The sequence below is a fragment of the Lepidochelys kempii genome, chromosome 13 (assembly GCF_965140265.1).
Source record: "Lepidochelys kempii isolate rLepKem1 chromosome 13, rLepKem1.hap2, whole genome shotgun sequence".
Lineage (NCBI taxonomy): Eukaryota > Metazoa > Chordata > Testudines > Cheloniidae > Lepidochelys > Lepidochelys kempii.
The window spans coordinates 37,126,214-37,133,457 of NC_133268.1; positions in this window are offsets into that span (position 1 = coordinate 37,126,214).

The following is a 7,244-nucleotide window of genomic DNA, read 5'->3' on the forward strand; positions in this document are numbered from 1 at the left end:
CAGGGTTAGGAATTCCTGGATCCCGAAGTAGTAGAGCCCCTCGCAGCATTCGGGGGCCAAGCAGGAGTCAAACCCACCTTCATCTGTGCTCAAATCCTCCACACTGCGGACTATGCCCCAATCCTGGAAGATGATGATGAACTTCCCACCACACTTCAAGTAGTGTCTCCACCACAGCAGCTGGGATGCAGCTCATAGACCTTGGCTTCCTCATCCATGCTCAGGTCCTTCACCACCCGGTAGGAGCTGCCCTTGATGATGTAGACATTGGGGTCCTCTACACAGCCCAGGTAGTGGTCCCCTCCCTGGCACAAGGGATGCAATCTCTGGATCTTGATGTTCTCAAGGAGCTCCGTCTGCAGGTAGCAGCCCAGGTCAGAGTGGACGATGTAGTCTCCATTGTCGTTGCAGAAGATGTCTGTGCCTAGGGAGTCCTTCCGAGGGACCAGTGATCCATGGACTGGCCTGTAGGCCTGGTATGGGGACACAGAGGAGACAGGGGGAGTGGAGCAGTTGGCAAAAGGATCAAGGCAGTTTGAGAAGATCATGTGAACATGGGGCTGGACTGGGAGACATCAGGGGACTTCTCTGTTTCTATCAAGGAAAACATTTTCAATAATACCAGGAGTGAATCCCTAAGGGCAACCACAACCCCTCTTCACTCACCCCAGTGGAGCTATGACCAATATACACCAGCTGGGGATCTGGCCCTTTGACACCAATGGAGCTAGAGACATTTCACCCTAGCTCATCTGATCTTACGTGAATTTTTGATGCTTGAAGACTCCTCAGTTCCAACAGTGACCAGGCACCTGGTACAGAAATGGGGCAGCCCTCGGAGGTGTCTGCATTGAAATCTCCTAGATGTGCCCTGCAGCCCTATCTCCAGAGTGTGGCATTGTCCTGAGGGAAGGAGAGGAAGGCAAAGACCAGGGTCCTGCCTTGGGAGGATCCTGCCTCACACGGGATCCCACTTAACACTGTTGATCTATCTGAATGGGCCACGTCTCCTCCGTCTCACCCTGTAAGTATGAAGGGCTGCCCTGCTGTCAAGGCTGATTCCCCACTCTGGCACTTCGAATGCAGAAGGTGGGGGCCTGCAAAGATTCTAAAAATTAATACTGGCCACTCCAGGCTGCTATTAAACTCCCAGGGTAACAGCTTCTCTCTGACCTTGGATGGGTAGATGCTGTCACCACCCAAGTGCAAAAAAACCCCTTTGGACCCAGGAAGGCGCACATGGGAATTCATAGAATCATAGAATATCAGGGTTGGAAGGGACCCCAGAAGGTCATCTAGTCCAACCTCCTGCTCGAAGCAGGACCAATTCCCAGTTAAATCATCCCAGCCAGGGCTTTGTCAAGCCTGACCTTAAAAACCTCTAAGGAAGGAGATTCTACCACCTCCCTAGGTAACGCATTCCAGTGTTTCACCACCCTCTTAGTGAAAAAGTTTTTCCTAATATCCAATCTAAACCTCCCCCACTGCAACTTGAGACCATTACTCCTCGTTCTGTCATCTGCTACCATTGAGAACAGTCTAGAGCCATCCTCTTTGGAACCCCCTTTCAGGTAGTTGAAAGCAGCTATCAAATCCCCCCTCATTCTTCTCTTCTGCAGACTAAACAATCCCAGCTCCCTCAGCCTCTCCTCATAAGTCATGTGTTCTAGACCCCTAATCATTTTTGTTGCCCTTCGCTGGACTCTCTCCAATTTATCCACATCCTTCTTGTAGTGTGGGGCCCAAAACTGGACACAGTACTCCAGATGAGGCCTTTGGGGCTCCCTTTGTGGCTACCCTGAAGCCCTTTCACCCCCCCCCCTCCAGGGAAGAGCTGAGAAAGAAAACAAAGGAAATCAGCTGTTGCTACTAGTTAATTAAACAACATATGCACAAACCAATTAGTACAGGACTGGAACACCCCCAGAAAACAATTAATGGGTGCTCAGCACGCACCGGCAGTGAGCTCCCCAGTCTCCAGCCAGAGCCTCCTGCCTGCCGGCAGCCCAGCCAATCAACTCCTCCCCTCCTCCCCCCCAGGGCCTCCTGTTCTGCAGTGTGCAGGAAGTGCTGGGGGGGAGGGAAGGAATGGGTACAGGGCGTGCTCAGGGGAGGGGATGGAGCTGGGCAGAAAGAGGTGGGGTGGGGGCTTGGGAAAAGGGGTGGGGTGGGGCTGGGGCATGAGGCAGAGACGCCTCCCTCAGGCAGCAGAGTCTGTATGCTGAGCTCAGCTGAAGCTGAGGTTTGGTTTCCCTTTTATATTTTCTTTCTTCTTATCTGGAGCGGGCAGCGGAGAGACACGTGGTAGGAAATGACCCAGGGAGAGTAACGCAGAGGGTCCACAATGCTCCCCAATGGTCACTGCTGCTGACCTTCCTAGGGCCCTGGTTTGGATCCTGGAGGAGTGAGCGGGCCTGAGCTCCCCAACCCCTACCACTAGCACCCACAGCTGAGACGCTGCTAACCACCAGGCCACCCAGCTCACCAAGTGCCTACTACAGGGCAATGGGGATCGGATTGGTGGGTTGCTTCCCATACCCACTACCCACGAATCCTGTGCCAGGCCTCAGCACAGAGCCCCTGGGATCTCATACTAAGCAGGGTCAGGCTGGCTTGGTACTTGGCTGGGGGACCAAGTGCTGCAGGGTAGGAGCTCAGCAGGGAGTGCTTTCCCAGTGCAGTGCTAGGTGGCGCTGTGCTGCAGGGAGGGGGCAGGGGCTCAGGAGGGGCACTAGGTGGCGCTGTGCTGCAGGGAGGGGGCAGGGGCTCAGGAGGGGCACTAGGCGGCGCTGTGCTGCAGGGAGGGGGCAGGGGCTCAGGAGGGGCACTAGGTGGCGCTGTGCTGCAGGGAGCAGGGTGGGGGCTCAGGAGGGGCACTAGGCGGCGCTGTGCTGCAGGGAGCAGGGTGGGGCTCAGGAGGGGCACTAGGCGGCGCTGTGCTGCAGGGAGGGGGCAGGGGCTCAGGAGGGGCACTAGGCGGCGCTGTGCTGCAGGGAGGGGGCAGGGGCTCAGGAGGGGCACTAGGCGGCGCTGTGCTGCAGGGAGGGGGCAGGGGCTCAGGAGGGGCACTAGGTGGCGCTGTGCTGCAGGGAGGGGGCAGGGGCTCAGGAGGGGCACTAGGCGGCGCTGTGCTGCAGGGAGGGGGCAGGGGCTCAGGAGGGGCACTAGGTGGCGCTGTGCTGCAGGGAGCAGGGTGGGGGCTCAGGAGGGGCACTAGGCGGCGCTGTGCTGCAGGGAGCAGGGTGGGGCTCAGGAGGGGCACTAGGCGGCGCTGTGCTGCAGGGAGGGGGCAGGGGCTCAGGAGGGGCACTAGGTGGCGCTGTGCTGCAGGGAGCAGGGTGGGGGCTCAGGAGGGGCACTAGGCGGCGCTGTGCTGCAGGGAGCAGGGTGGGGCTCAGGAGGGGCACTAGGCGGCGCTGTGCTGCAGGGAGCAGGGTGGGGGCTCAGGAGGGGCACTAGGCGGCGCTGTGCTGCAGGGAGCAGGGTGGGGGCTCAGGAGGGGCACTAGGCGGCGCTGTGCTGCAGGGAGGGGGCAGGGGCTCAGGAGGGGCACTAGGTGGCGCTGTGCTGCAGGGAGCAGGGTGGGGGCTCAGGAGGGGCACTAGGCGGCGCTGTGCTGCAGGGAGCAGGGTGGGGGCTCAGGAGGGGCACTAGGCGGCGCTGTGCTGCAGGGAGGGGGCAGGGGCTCAGGAGGGGCACGAGGTGGCACTGTGCTGCAGGGAGGGGGTAGGGGCTCAGGAGGGGCACTAGGTGGCGCTGTGCTGCAGGGAGCAGGGTGGGGGCTCAGGAGGGGCACTAGGCGGCGCTGTGCTGCAGGGAGGGGGCAGGGGCTCAGGAGGGGCACTAGGTGGCGCTGTGCTGCAGGGAGGGGGCAGGGGCTCAGGAGGGGCACTAGGTGGCGCTGTGCTGCAGGGAGCAGGGTGGGGCTCAGGAGGGGCACTAGGCGGCGCTGTGCTGCAGGGAGCAGGGTGGGGGCTCAGGAGGGGCACTAGGCGGCGCTGTGCTGCAGGGAGCAGGGTGGGGGCTCAGGAGGGGCACTAGGCGGCGCTGTGCTGCAGGGAGCAGGGTGGGGGCTCAGGAGGGGCACTAGGCGGCGCTGTGCTGCAGGGAGGGGGCAGGGGCTCAGGAGGGGCACTAGGTGGCGCTGTGCTGCAGGGAGGGGGCAGGGGCTCAGGAGGGGGGCGCTGTACTGCAGGGGGCATCACTCAGCTTGCCTCCTCCTCAGGAACCAGCCCAAGGCCCCAACTCCCAGCACAGCCAGGATGCAGCCAGCAATGATCATTGGGAAACCAGCCTGGCCTGGGATTTCAGAATCTGGAAATGTCCGGAGACAGACTGAACCCTGGGCCCCTCACAGTCCCTGCGCCCCGCCCCTCCCCTGGGGACTGCCCCCACCCTGTTTTCTGCCCAATAGGCCTGGGATAGCATCCCCCTCCCCCAGCCCGTCTGCCCCTTACAGCCACACCTGTGTGTCTGCCCTGCAGCTAGACACCCCCTTCTCTGCCTCCCCCTCCCTGTCTGTGAGCCCCACAAAATCTCATCTCTGCTTTCGCTCCCCTCTGAGCCCCCCCGTGTCCCACTCTGTTTTTCTCTGCCCTCTAAGCCCCCAGAACCCCACTTTCTGGTTTTGCCTCCTCTCTGAGCCCCCCAGAATGCCCCTCTCCCTCCCCTCTCCTCGGAGCCAACCAAAACCCATCTCCACCTCCACCTGCCCCCTAGTACCTCTCTCTGTCTACCCATCCCCTGGCACCCCTCAAAACTGCCCCTCTGCATTTCCCACCTCCCTCATCCTCCCCCCCCCCATGTCCACTTCCCCCATCTTCCTCCCCTCAATCGGAGGTGCCCCATTCCCAGCCTCTTCCCAGTGCTCCCTCCGCTCTGCCCGCCCCAGGTCTCACCCCAGGTCACCCTCAGAGGGTTGCCCCCTCGGCTGCTGTGTCTGACTACACACACGTGCTCTGTGGGGCCGAACCCCTCTGGCCCCAGTTCAGTGGCCACCTAGATCTGGAAGGTGGGGTCTCCATTTGGCAGGATGCCGCTGATCAACTGCTCCCTCAGGCACTGTGGGCTGGGCTGTTGGGAGTGCGAGGAACGTTTTTTAGTCACAGGGAATGGCATAGCAGGGGGCTGCGGGTTGGGTTGAGGGCAGTGGTGAGCTGGAGCCGCTTCACTAGAACCGGTTGTACAATTTAGAAACCCGCGGGGGAGAACCGGTTCTAAAAGGGCTTCGAAATTTAACTGGCCAAAAGTGGCGCCTTAGGCGCCGACTCCTTGGGTGCTCCAACCCTGGAGCACCCAAGGGGAAAATTTGGTGGGCGCAGAGCACCCACCGGCAGCTCCCCGCCCCACCCCTGGCCCCAGCTCACCTCCGCTCCACCTCCTCCCCTGAACGCGCCGCCCCCCCCCCCGGCTTCTCTGCGACCCCCCACCCCAGCTCACCTCCACTCCGCCTCCTCCCCTGAACGCGCTGCCCCGCTCTGCTTCTCCGCCCCCCCACCCCAGGCTTCCCGCGAATCAACTGTTAGCATGGGAAGCCGGGGCAGGCTGAGAAGCAGGTGGTGGCTTCGCACTCAGGCCCAGGGAGGCAGAGGTAAGCTGGGGCGGGGGGGCGCGAGGAGGGCTGCCCGCGCTGCAGCAGGTAACCCATGGGGTGGGGGCACGCAGGGGAACCGTTCCCCGCCCCAGCTCACCTCCGCCACCCTCGGCCTGAGCGGGAAGCCGCCACCTGCTTCTCAGCCCTCCCCGGCTTCCCGCCAAACAGCTGATTCGCGAGAAACCGGTGGGGTGGGGGCGGAGAAGCAAAGCGGGGCAGTGCGTTCGGGGAGGAGGCAGAGCGGAGGTGAGCTGGGGCTGGGGCCGGGCGCAGGGCAGGGAGCTGCCGGTGGGGGCTCTGTACCCACCAAATTTCCCCTGTGGGTGCTCCAGTCCTGGAGCACCCAGGGAGTCGGCGCCTAAGGTGCCACTTTTGATGTGATCAGTGGGGGAGCGGCCGCTCCCCCTGCTCCCACCCTAGCTACGCTCCCCTGCCCATAGGAGCCAGAGGGGCCTGCCGGATTCTTCCTGGGAGCTGCCCCAGGTAAGCACCCCCGGGACTCCCCACCTCGCCCCCCGGCAGGTCCCTCTGGCTCTTAGGGGTGGGGTGGGCACGCACTACGGTGGCCCACGAGACCCTCCTGCCTGGTTCTGGGGGCAGTCAGGGGACAGGGGAGGGGGGTGGATGGGGCAGAGGTCCTGGCGGGGCGTCAAGGAACATGGGGAGATTGAATGGGGCAGGAGTCCCGGGGGGCGGGGGTTGGCAACGACCCCCTCGTGGGGTGAGGAGGGAACCCGTTGTTAAGATTTTGGCAGCTCATCACTGGTTGAGGGACAGTGATGAATGACGCAGAGCTCTCAATCCAGAACCTGCATTGCTGAGGAGCGAGGAGGTGTATCAAACCGAATGTCTCCCCTTCACAGTTCTAGCGCTCTGCCACATGCCAGGCTGTCAGGTGAACTGAGAACCAGCCGTTCTGACCCCTCTAGTGCTGCAGCACGTCCTCCCCATTCAGGGAACATCAGGTGACGCTCAGATGTCACCGATGTCATCATCCAATTCACAGCTGTGCAGGACCTGCGTGTAGTTGGGCTCTGGGGGCAAAGTGGGTGCATACGAAACTGAGTAGGGAATTGCCACCAAGAGGCAGAGAAGGGGGTGAGCCTTCTCCTCTAAGCTACTAGACCCCACACTCCTCCCAGAGATGGGGATAAAATCCAGGAGTCCTGACTCCCAGTCCCCTCCCACACCAGTCCTAGCCACTAGGTATCAGGGAAACCACTTCTCTCTTGTGTCCCCTCCCCCAGCTCCCGCCTACCTCCTTTGACAACCCCTTCCCAAGCTGAGTCAAGTGCTGGGTCTGGGGACTCACCTGCCTTTGGGGAGCTGGCGTTCATCTCTCGCACCAGGCCCTGGTATTTGATCTCCACCCAGGAGTCCCAGGCCAGGCACTTAGAGCTACCTGCTCTCCAAAACTGGTGGGTCTCTCAGTCATCCAGGGTGTAACCAGTTCAGGGATCTAGCCTGCCGGTGTTGCTGACACAGGCTGAGAGCACCAGGCCATTCACCCTTTCCACATGCAGCCGCTTGGGCAAACCGGGAGCTGCATCGGGGGAGATGAGCTGGAGATAGGAGAGATGGTGAACCCCTGTAGGAAGGAGAGAGACTTCAATGGGAATGGGACCCAGACATCTGGGACAGCAACCCAAGG